This window comes from Crinia signifera, unplaced genomic scaffold, assembly GCF_055691185.1.
Source record: "Crinia signifera unplaced genomic scaffold, ASM5569118v1 HAP2_SCAFFOLD_74, whole genome shotgun sequence".
NCBI lineage: Eukaryota > Metazoa > Chordata > Amphibia > Anura > Myobatrachidae > Crinia > Crinia signifera.
In genome coordinates, this window is record NW_028142643.1 from 650,334 (window position 1) to 663,087 (window position 12,754).

General features: G+C 42.3%; 1 non-coding gene across 1 annotated transcript; it reads left to right on the forward strand.

Annotated features, from left to right (window-relative positions):
* Positions 1–8,616: 8,616 nt before the first annotated feature.
* TRNAG-ACC (transfer RNA glycine (anticodon ACC)) lies at positions 8,617–8,687 on the forward strand. The gene has a single exon. It is a non-coding gene; the product is annotated as a tRNA-Gly (tRNA).
* The last annotated feature ends 4,067 nt before the right edge of the window (positions 8,688–12,754 follow it).

Here is a 12,754-nt window from a genome sequence, read left to right on the forward strand (position 1 = left end):
GGCAACGCTTGCTCTTCAATCTACACTACTAAACCAAAGCAAAGTTTCCACATTCAGTAGATCCTGATATTCCTGCATGGTTTCACCCACTGATGTACACCTGAAACAGCGATATATTTTGTTAAAGAGTGCCTGGCTCTTTGCATTTTGGTGGTGCAGGTATAGAATTTAACATACAATGATTTAGTGGTAGAATCTTGTGGTTTAGTGGTAGAATTCTCGCCTGCCATGAGGGAGGCATGGATCTGAAAAGGGAATAAACACCACCCAATGTTGTGCTCAAAGCAAATGACTCTTAGATTTGGAGTCTTATTCGCTATTGACTCAGATAGCTAGGCTTTTTTACAGTGTTATGGCATCATGGCAAGGCAAGGATTGCCCTTCAATTTATAAAACCAAAGCAAGGTTTCCACATTTAGTAGATCCTGAGATTCCTGCTTGGTTTCACACACTGATGTACACCTCTTTTAAGTTTCAAATAAAACACGTTTGGTTGTGTAGTGACAGAGATCTCGCCTGTAGAATTCTGGGAAAAAACACCGCCCAACGTGGGGCTCGAACCCACGACCCTGAGATTAAGAGTCTCATGCTCTACCGACTGAGCTAGCCAGGCTTGGTTACTGTGATGTGACAAAAAGGCCACTCAAGCCAAGGAGTGCCCTACAAGCTATTAAAGTAGATCTAGGCTACCACATTCAGTACACTGAGATGCATGCTTGGTTTCACACATTGAGGAAAATGGGTAAGTAACCTTGAAGTAAAATGTGAAGCATTGGTTGTTCAGTGGTAGAATTCTCGCCTGCCACGCGGGAGGCCCGGGTTCGATTCCCGGGCAATGCAGTACTCAAGTTTTACTGAAATTATGGTATATTTTGTTAAAGAGTGTCTGGCTCTTTGCTTTTTGGTGGTGCAGGTATAGAATTCCACATACAATAAATTAATGGTAGAATCTTGTGGTTTAGTGGTAGAATTCCCATCTGCCAAGAGAGAGGTCTGGATCTGAAAAGGGAATAAACACCAAACAAATGTTGTACTAAAAGCATATGACTCTTAGCTTGGGAGTTTTATTTCTATTGACTAAGCTGGCCAGGCTTTGTTACAGTGTTGTAGCATCAAGGCAAGGCAACGCTTGCTCTTCAATCTACACTACTAAACCAAAGCAAAGTTTCCACATTCAGTAGATCCTGATATTCCTGCATGGTTTCACCCACTGATGTACACCTGAAACAGCGATATATTTTGTTAAAGAGTGCCTGGCTCTTTGCATTTTGGTGGTGCAGGTATAGAATTTAACATACAATGATTTAGTGGTAGAATCTTGTGGTTTAGTGGTAGAATTCTCGCCTGCCATGAGGGAGGCATGGATCTGAAAAGGGAATAAACACCACCCAATGTTGTGCTCAAAGCAAATGACTCTTAGATTTGGAGTCTTATTCGCTATTGACTCAGATAGCTAGGCTTTTTTACAGTGTTATGGCATCATGGCAAGGCAAGGATTGCCCTTCAATTTATAAAACCAAAGCAAGGTTTCCACATTTAGTAGATCCTGAGATTCCTGCTTGGTTTCACACACTGATGTACACCTCTTTTAAGTTTCAAATAAAACACGTTTGGTTGTGTAGTGACAGAGATCTCGCCTGTAGAATTCTGGGAAAAAACACCGCCCAACGTGGGGCTCGAACCCACGACCCTGAGATTAAGAGTCTCATGCTCTACCGACTGAGCTAGCCAGGCTTGGTTACTGTTGTGTGACAAAAAGGCCACTCAAGCCAAGGAGTGCCCTACAAGCTATTAAAGTAGATCTAGGCTACCACATTCAGTACACTGAGATGCATGCTTGGTTTCACAAATTGAGGAAAATGGGTAAGTAACCGTGAAGTAAAATGTGAAGCATTGGTTGTTCAGTGGTAGAATTCTCGCCTGCCACGCGGGAGGCCCGGGTTCGATTCCCGGCCAATGCAGTACTCAAGTTTTACTGAAATGATGGTATATTTTGTTAAAGAGTGGCTGGCTCTTTGCATTTTGGTGGTGCAGGTATAGAATTCCACATACAATAAATTAATGGTAGAATCTTGTGGTTTAGTGGTAGAATTCCCATCTGCCAAGAGAGAGGTCTGGATCTGAAAAGGGAATAAACACCAAACAAATGTTGTACTAAAAGCATATGACTCTTAGCTTGGGAGTTTTATTTCTATTGACTAAGCTGGCCAGGCTTTGTTACAGTGTTGTAGCATCAAGGCAAGGCAACGCTTGCTCTTCAATCTACACTACTAAACCAAAGCAAAGTTTCCACATTCAGTAGATCCTGATATTCCTGCATGGTTTCACCCACTGATGTACACCTGAAACAGCGATATATTTTGTTAAAGAGTGCCTGGCTCTTTGCATTTTGGTGGTGCAGGTATAGAATTTAACATACAATGATTTAGTGGTAGAATCTTGTGGTTTAGTGGTAGAATTCTCGCCTGCCATGAGGGAGGCATGGATCTGAAAAGGGAATAAACACCACCCAATGTTGTGCTCAAAGCAAATGACTCTTAGATTTGGAGTCTTATTCGCTATTGACTCAGATAGCTAGGCTTTTTTACAGTGTTATGGCATCATGGCAAGGCAAGGATTGCCCTTCAATTTATAAAACCAAAGCAAGGTTTCCACATTTAGTAGATCCTGAGATTCCTGCTTGGTTTCACACACTGATGTACACCTCTTTTAAGTTTCAAATAAAACACGTTTGGTTGTGTAGTGACAGAGATCTCGCCTGTAGAATTCTGGGAAAAAACACCGCCCAACATGGGGCTCGAACCCACGACCCTGAGATTAAGAGTCTCATGCTCTACCGACTGAGCTAGCCAGGCTTGGTTACTGTGATGTGACAAAAAGGCCACTCAAGCCAAGGAGTGCCCTACAAGCTATTAAAGTAGATCTAGGCTACCACATTCAGTACACTGAGATGCATGCTTGGTTTCACACATTGAGGAAAATGGGTAAGTAACCTTGAAGTAAAATGTGAAGCATTGGTTGTTCAGTGGTAGAATTCTCGCCTGCCACGCGGGAGGCCCGGGTTCGATTCCCGGCCAATGCAGTACTCAAGTTTTACTGAAATGATGGTATATTTTGTTAAAGAGTGGCTGGCTCTTTGCATTTTGGTGGTGCAGGTATAGAATTCCACATACAATAAATTAATGGTAGAATCTTGTGGTTTAGTGGTAGAATTCCCACCTGCCAAGAGAGAGGTCTGGATCTGAAAAGGGAATAAACACCAAACAAATGTTGTACTAAAAGCATATGACTCTTAGCTTGGGAGTTTTATTTCTATTGACTAAGCTGGCCAGGCTTTGTTACAGTGTTGTAGCATCAAGGCAAGGCAACGCTTGCTCTTCAATCTACACTACTAAACCAAAGCAAAGTTTCCACATTCAGTAGATCCTGATATTCCTGCATTGTTTCACCCACTGATGTACACCTGAAACAGCGATATATTTTGTTAAAGAGTGCCTGGCTCTTTGCATTTTGGTGGTGCAGGCATAGAATTCAACATACAATGATTTAGTGGTAGAATCTTGTGGTTTAGTGGTAGAATTCTCGCCTGCCATGAGGGAGGCATGGATCTGAAAAGGGAATAAACACCACCCAATGTTGTGCTCAAAGCAAATGACTCTTAGATTTGGAGTCTTATTCGCTATTGACTCAGATAGCTAGGCTTTTTTACAGTGTTATGGCATCATGGCAAGGCAAGGATTGCCCTTCAATTTATAAAACCAAAGCAAGGTTTCCACATTTAGTAGATCCTGAGATTCCTGCTTGGTTTCACACACTGATGTACACCTCTTTTAAGTTTCAAATAAAACACGTTTGGTTGTGTAGTGACAGAGATCTCACCTGTAGAATTCTGGGAAAAAACACCGCCCAACGTGGGGCTCGAACCCACGACCCTGAGATTAAGAGTCTCATGCTCTACCGACTGAGCTAGCCAGGCTTGGTTACTGTGATGTGACAAAAAGGCCACTCAAGCCAAGGAGTGCCCTACAAGCTATTAAAGTAGATCTAGGCTACCACATTCAGTACACTGAGATGCATGCTTGGTTTTACACATTGAGGAAAATGGGTAAGTAACCGTGAAGTAAAATGTGAAGCATTGGTTGTTCAGTGGTAGAATTCTCGCCTGCCACGCGGGAGGCCCGGGTTCGATTCCCGGCCAATGCAGTACTCAAGTTTTACTGAAATTATGGTATATTTTGTTAAAGAGTGCCTGGCTCTTTGCATTTTGGTGGTGCAGGTATAGAATTCCACATACAATAAATTAATGGTAGAATCTTGTGGTTTAGTGGTAGAATTCCCACCTGCCAAGAGAGAGGTCTGGATCTGAAAAGGGAATAAACACCAAACAAATGTTGTACTAAAAGCATATGACTCTTAGCTTGGGAGTTTTATTTCTATTGACTAAGCTGGCCAGGCTTTGTTACAGTGTTGTAGCATCAAGGCAAGGCAACGCTTGCTCTTCAATCTACACTATTAAACCAAAGCAAAGTTTCCACATTCAGTAGATCCTGATATTCCTGCATGGTTTCACCCACTGATGTACACCTGAAACAGCGATATATTTTGTTAAAGAGTGCCTGGCTCTTTGCATTTTGGTGGTGCAGGTATAGAATTTAACATACAATGATTTAGTGGTAGAATCTTGTGGTTTAGTGGTAGAATTCTCGCCTGCCATGAGGGAGGCATGGATCTGAAAAGGGAATAAACACCACCCAATGTTGTGCTCAAAGCAAATGACTCTTAGATTTGGAGTCTTATTCGCTATTGACTCAGATAGCTAGGCTTTTTTACAGTGTTATGGCATCATGGCAAGGCAAGGATTGCCCTTCAATTTATAAAACCAAAGCAAGGTTTCCACATTTAGTAGATCCTGAGATTCCTGCTTGGTTTCACACACTGATGTACACCTCTTTTAAGTTTCAAATAAAACACGTTTGGTTGTGTAGTGACAGAGATCTCGCCTGTAGAATTCTGGGAAAAAACACCGCCCAACGTGGGGCTCGAACCCACGACCCTGAGATTAAGAGTCTCATGCTCTACCGACTGAGCTAGCCAGGCTTGGTTACTGTGATGTGACAAAAAGGCCACTCAAGCCAAGGAGTGCCCTACAAGCTATTAAAGTAGATCTAGGCTACCACATTCAGTACACTGAGATGCATGCTTGGTTTCACACATTGAGGAAAATGGGTAAGTAACCTTGAAGTAAAATGTGAAGCATTGGTTGTTCAGTGGTAGAATTCTTGCCTTCCACGCGGGAGGCCCGGGTTCGATTCCCGGCCAATGCAGTACTCAAGTTTTACTGAAATGATGGTATATTTTGTTAAAGAGTGGCTGGCTCTTTGCATTTTGGTGGTGCAGGTATAGAATTCCACATACAATAAATTAATGGTAGAATCTTGTGGTTTAGTGGTAGAATTCCCACCTGCCAAGAGAGAGGTCTGGATCTGAAAAGGGAATAAACACCAAACAAATGTTGTACTAAAAGCATATGACTCTTAGCTTGGGAGTTTTATTTCTATTGACTAAGCTGGCCAGGCTTTGTTACAGTGTTGTAGCATCAAGGCAAGGCAACGCTTGCTCTTCAATCTACACTACTAAACCAAAGCAAAGTTTCCACATTCAGTAGATCCTGATATTCCTGCATGGTTTCACCCACTGATGTACACCTGAAACAGCGATATATTTTGTTAAAGAGTGCCTGGCTCTTTGCATTTTGGTGGTGCAGGCATAGAATTCAACATACAATGATTTAGTGGTAGAATCTTGTGGTTTAGTGGTAGAATTCTCGCCTGCCATGAGGGAGGCATGGATCTGAAAAGGGAATAAACACCACCCAATGTTGTGCTCAAAGCAAATGACTCTTAGATTTGGAGTCTTATTCGCTATTGACTCAGATAGCTAGGCTTTTTTACAGTGTTATGGCATCATGGCAAGGCAAGGATTGCCCTTCAATTTATAAAACCAAAGCAAGGTTTCCACATTTAGTAGATCCTGAGATTCCTGCTTGGTTTCACACACTGATGTACACCTCTTTTAAGTTTCAAATAAAACACGTTTGGTTGTGTAGTGACAGAGATCTCGCCTGTAGAATTCTGGGAAAAAACACCGCCCAACGTGGGGCTTGAACCCACGACCCTGAGATTAAGAGTCTCATGCTCTACCGACTGAGCTAGCCAGGCTTGGTTACTGTGATGTGACAAAAAGGCCACTCAAGCCAAGGAGTGCCCTACAAGCTATTAAAGTAGATCTAGGCTACCACATTCAGTACACTGAGATGCATGCTTGGTTTCACACATTGAGGAAAATGGGTAAGTAACCTTGAAGTAAAATGTGAAGCATTGGTTGTTCAGTGGTAGAATTCTCGTCTGCCACGCGGGAGGCCCGGGTTCGATTCCCGGCCAATGCACTACTCAAGTTTTACTGAAATTATGGTATATTTTGTTCAAGAGTGGCTGGCTCTTTGCATTTTGGTGGTGCAGGTATAGAATTCCACATACAATAAATTAATGGTAGAATCTTGTGGTTTAGTGGTAGAATTCCCACCTGCCAAGAGAGAGGTCTGGATCTGAAAAGGGAATAAACACCAAACAAATGTTGTACTAAAAGCATATGACTCTTAGCTTGGGAGTTTTATTTCTATTGACTAAGCTGGCCAGGCTTTGTTACAGTGTTGTAGCATCAAGGCAAGGCAACGCTTGCTCTTCAATCTACACTACTAAACCAAAGCAAAGTTTCCACATTCAGTAGATCCTGATATTCCTGCATGGTTTCACCCACTGATGTACACCTGAAACAGCGATATATTTTGTTAAAGAGTGCCTGGCTCTTTGCATTTTGGTGGTGCAGGTATAGAATTTAACATACAATGATTTAGTGGTAGAATCTTGTGGTTTAGTGGTAGAATTCTCGCCTGCCATGAGGGAGGCATGGATCTGAAAAGGGAATAAACACCACCCAATGTTGTGCTCAAAGCAAATGACTCTTAGATTTGGAGTCTTATTCGCTATTGACTCAGATAGCTAGGCTTTTTTACAGTGTTATGGCATCATGGCAAGGCAAGGATTGCCCTTCAATTTATAAAACCAAAGCAAGGTTTCCACATTTAGTAGATCCTGAGATTCCTGCTTGGTTTCACACACTGATGTACACCTCTTTTAAGTTTCAAATAAAACACGTTTGGTTGTGTAGTGACAGAGATCTCGCCTGTAGAATTCTGGGAAAAAACACCGCCCAACGTGGGGCTCGAACCCACGACCCTGAGATTAAGAGTCTCATGCTCTACCGACTGAGCTAGCCAGGCTTGGTTACTGTGATGTGACAAAAAGGCCACTCAAGCCAAGGAGTGCCCTACAAGCTATTAAAGTAGATCTAGGCTACCACATTCAGTACACTGAGATGCATGCTTGGTTTCACACATTGAGGAAAATGGGTAAGTAACCTTGAAGTAAAATGTGAAGCATTGGTTGTTCAGTGGTAGAATTCTCGCCTGCCACGCGGGAGGCCCGGGTTCGATTCCCGGCCAATGCAGTACTCAAGTTTTACTGAAATTATGGTATATTTTGTTAAAGAGTGGCTGGCTCTTTGCATTTTGGTGGTGCAGGTATAGAATTCCACATACAATAAATTAATGGTAGAATCTTGTGGTTTAGTGGTAGAATTCCCACCTGCCAAGAGAGAGGTCTGGATCTGAAAAGGGAATAAACACCAAACAAATGTTGTACTAAAAGCATATGACTCTTAGCTTGGGAGTTTTATTTCTATTGACTAAGCTGGCCAGGCTTTGTTACAGTGTTGTAGCATCAAGGCAAGGCAACGCTTGCTCTTCAATCTACACTATTAAACCAAAGCAAAGTTTCCACATTCAGAAGATCCTGATATTCCTGCATGGTTTCACCCACTGATGTACACCTGAAACAGCGATATATTTTGTTAAAGAGTGCCTGGCTCTTTGCATTTTGGTGGTGCAGGTATAGAATTTAACATACAATGATTTAGTGGTAGAATCTTGTGGTTTAGTGGTAGAATTCTCGCCTGCCATGAGGGAGGCATGGATCTGAAAAGGGAATAAACACCACCCAATGTTGTGCTCAAAGCAAATGACTCTTAGATTTGGAGTCTTATTCGCTATTGACTCAGATAGCTAGGCTTTTTTACAGTGTTATGGCATCATGGCAAGGCAAGGATTGCCCTTCAATTTATAAAACCAAAGCAAGGTTTCCACATTTAGTAGATCCTGAGATTCCTGCTTGGTTTCACACACTGATGTACACCTCTTTTAAGTTTCAAATAAAACACGTTTGGTTGTGTAGTGACAGAGATCTCGCCTGTAGAATTCTGGGAAAAAACACCGCCCAACGTGGGGCTCGAACCCACGACCCTGAGATTAAGAGTCTCATGCTCTACCGACTGAGCTAGCCAGGCTTGGTTACTGTGATGTGACAAAAAGGCCACTCAAGCCAAGGAGTGCCCTACAAGCTATTAAAGTAGATCTAGGCTACCACATTCAGTACACTGAGATGCATGCTTGGTTTCACACATTGAGGAAAATGGGTAAGTAACCTTGAAGTAAAATGTGAAGCATTGGTTGTTCAGTGGTAGAATTCTCGCCTACCACGCGGGAGGCCCGGGTTCGATTCCCGGCCAATGCAGTACTCAAGTTTTACTGAAATTATGGTATATTTTGTTAAAGAGTGGCTGGCTCTTTGCATTTTGGTGGTGCAGGTATAGAATTCCACATACAATAAATTAATGGTAGAATCTTGTGGTTTAGTGGTAGAATTCCCACCTCAAAAGAGAGAGGTCTGGATCTGAAAAGGGAATAAACACCAAACAAATGTTGTACTAAAAGCATATGACTCTTAGCTTGGGAGTTTTATTTCTATTGACTAAGCTGGCCAGGCTTTGTTACAGTGTTGTAGCATCAAGGCAAGGCAACGCTTGCTCTTCAATCTACACTACTAAACCAAAGCAAAGTTTCCACATTCAGTAGATCCTGATATTCCTGCATGGTTTCACCCACTGATGTACACCTGAAACAGCGATATATTTTGTTAAAGAGTGCATGGCTCTTTGCATTTTGGTGGTGCAGGCATAGAATTCAACATACAATGATTTAGTGGTAGAATCTTGTGGTTTAGTGGTAGAATTCTCGCCTGCCATGAGGGAGGCATGGATCTGAAAAGGGAATAAACACCACCCAATGTTGTGCTCAAAGCAAATGACTCTTAGATTTGGAGTCTTATTCGCTATTGAATCAGATAGCTAGGCTTTTTTACAGTGTTATGGCATCATGGCAGGGCAAGGATTGCCCTTCAATTTATAAAACCAAAGCAAGGTTTCCACATTTAGTAGATCCTGAGATTCCTGCTTGGTTTCACACACTGATGTACACCTCTTTTAAGTTTCAAATAAAACACGTTTGGTTGTGTAGTGACAGAGATCTCGCCTGTAGAATTCTGGGAAAAAACACCGCCCAACGTGGGGCTCGAACCCACGACCCTGAGATTAAGAGTCTCATGCTCTACCGACTGAGCTAGCCAGGCTTGGTTACTGTGATGTGACAAAAAGGCCACTCAAGCCAAGGAGTGCCCTACAAGCTATTAAAGTAGATCTAGGCTACCACATTCAGTACACTGAGATGCATGCTTGGTTTCACACATTGAGGAAAATGGGTAAGTAACGTTGAAGTAAAATGTGAAGCATTGGTTGTTCAGTGGTAGAATTCTCGCCTGCCACGCGGGAGGCCCGGGTTCGATTCCCGGCCAATGCAGTACTCAAGTTTTACTGAAATTATGGTATATTTTGTTAAAGAGTGGCTGGCTCTTTGCATTTTGGTGGTGCAGGTATAGAATTCCACATACAATAAATTAATGGTAGAATCTTGTGGTTTAGTGGTAGAATTCCCACCTGCCAAGAGAGAGGTCTGGATCTGAAAAGGGAATAAACACCAAACAAATGTTGTACTAAAAGCATATGACTCTTAGCTTGGGAGTTTTATTTCTATTGACTAAGCTGGCCAGGCTTTGTTACAGTGTTGTAGCATCAAGGCAAGGCAACGCTTGCTCTTCAATCTACACTACTAAACCAAAGCAAAGTTTCCACATTCAGTAGATCCTGATATTCCTGCATGGTTTCACCCACTGATGTACACCTGAAACAGCGATATATTTTGTTAAAGAGTGCATGGCTCTTTGCATTTTGGTGGTGCAGGCATAGAATTCAACATACAATGATTTAGTGGTAGAATCTTGTGGTTTAGTGGTAGAATTCTCACCTGCCATGAGGGAGGCATGGATCTGAAAAGGGAATAAACACCACCCAATGTTGTGCTCAAAGCAAATGACTCTTAGATTTGGAGTCTTATTCGCTATTGAATCAGATAGCTAGGCTTTTTTACAGTGTTATGGCATCATGGCAGGGCAAGGATTGCCCTTCAATTTATAAAACCAAAGCAAGGTTTCCACATTTAGTAGATCCTGAGATTCCTGCTTGGTTTCACACACTGATGTACACCTCTTTTAAGTTTCAAATAAAACACGTTTGGTTGTGTAGTGACAGAGATCTCGCCTGTAGAATTCTGGGAAAAAACACCGCCCAACGTGGGGCTCGAACCCACGACCCTGAGATTAAGAGTCTCATGCTCTACCGACTGAGCTAGCCAGGCTTGGTTACTGTGATGTGACAAAAAGGCCACTCAAGCCAAGGAGTGCCCTACAAGCTATTAAAGTAGATCTAGGCTACCACATTCAGTACACTGAGATGCATGCTTGGTTTCACACATTGAGGAAAATGGGTAAGTAACCTTGAAGTAAAATGTGAAGCATTGGTTGTTCAGTGGTAGAATTCTCGCCTGCCACGCGGGAGGCCCGGGTTCGATTCCCGGCCAATGCAGTACTCAAGTTTTACTGAAATTATGGTATATTTTGTTAAAGAGTGGCTGGCTCTTTGCATTTTGGTGGTGCAGGTATAGAATTCCACATACAATAAATTAATGGTAGAATCTTGTGGTTTAGTGGTAGAATTCCCACCTGCCAAGAGAGAGGTCTGGATCTGAAAAGGGAATAAACACCAAACAAATGTTGTACTAAAAGCATATGACTCTTAGCTTGGGAGTTTTATTTCTATTGACTAAGCTGGCCAGGCTTTGTTACAGTGTTGTAGCATCAAGGCAAGGCAACGCTTGCTCTTCAATCTACACTACTAAACCAAAGCAAAGTTTCCACATTCAGTAGATCCTGATATTCCTGCATGGTTTCACCCACTGATGTACACCTGAAACAGCGATATATTTTGTTAAAGAGTGCCTGGCTCTTTGCATTTTGGTGGTGCAGACATAGAATTCAACATACAATGATTTAGTGGTAGAATCTTGTGGTTTAGTGGTAGAATTCTCGCCTGCCATGAGGGAGGCATGGATCTGAAAAGGGAATAAACACCACCCAATGTTGTGCTCAAAGCAAATGACTCTTAGATTTGGAGTCTTATTCGCTATTGACTCAGATAGCTAGGCTTTTTTACAGTGTTATGGCATCATGGCAAGGCAAGGATTGCCCTTCAATTTATAAAACCAAAGCAAGGTTTCCACATTTAGTAGATCCTGAGATTCCTGCTTGGTTTCACACACTGATGTACACCTCTTTTAAGTTTCAAATAAAACACGTTTGGTTGTGTAGTGACAGAGATCTCGCCTGTAGAATTCTGGGAAAAAACACCGCCCAACGTGGGGCTCGAACCCACGACCCTGAGATTAAGAGTCTCATGCTCTACCGACTGAGCTAGCCAGGCTTGGTTACTGCGATGTGACAAAAAGGCCACTCAAGCCAAGGAGTGCCCTACAAGCTATTGAAGTAGATCTAGGCTACCACATTCAGTACACTGAGATGCATGCTTGGTTTCACACATTGAGGAAAATGGGTAAGTAACCGTGAAGTAAAATGTGAAGCATTGGTTGTTCAGTGGTAGAATTCTCGCCTGCCACGCGGGAGGCCCTGGCTCGATTCCCGGCCGATGCAGTACTCAAGTTTTACTGAAATTATGGTATATTTTGTTAAAGAGTGCCTGGCTCTTTGCATTTTGGTGGTGCAGGTATAGAATTCCACATACAATAAATTAATGGTAGAATCTTGTGGTTTAGTGGTAGAATTCCCACCTGCCAAGAGAGAGGTCTGGATCTGAAAAGGGAATAAACACCAAACAAATGTTGTACTAAAAGCATATGACTCTTAGCTTGGGAGTTTTATTTCTATTGACTAAGCTGGCCAGGCTTTGTTACAGTGTTGTAGCATCAAGGCAAGGCAACGCTTGCTCTTCAATCTACACTATTAAACCAAAGCAAAGTTTCCACATTCAGTAGATCCTGATATTCCTGCATGGTTTCACCCACTGATGTACACCTGAAACAGCGATATATTTTGTTAAAGAGTGCCTGGCTCTTTGCATTTTGGTGGTGCAGGTATAGAATTTAACATACAATGATTTAGTGGTAGAATCTTGTGGTTTAGTGGTAGAATTCTCGCCTGCCATGAGGGAGGCATGGATCTGAAAAGGGAATAAACACCACCCAATGTTGTGCTCAAAGCAAATGACTCTTAGATTTGGAGTCTTATTCGCTATTGACTCAGATAGCTAGGCTTTTTTACAGTGTTATGGCATCATGGCAAGGCAAGGATTGCCCTTCAATTTATAAAACCAAAGCAAGGTTTCCACATTTAGTAGA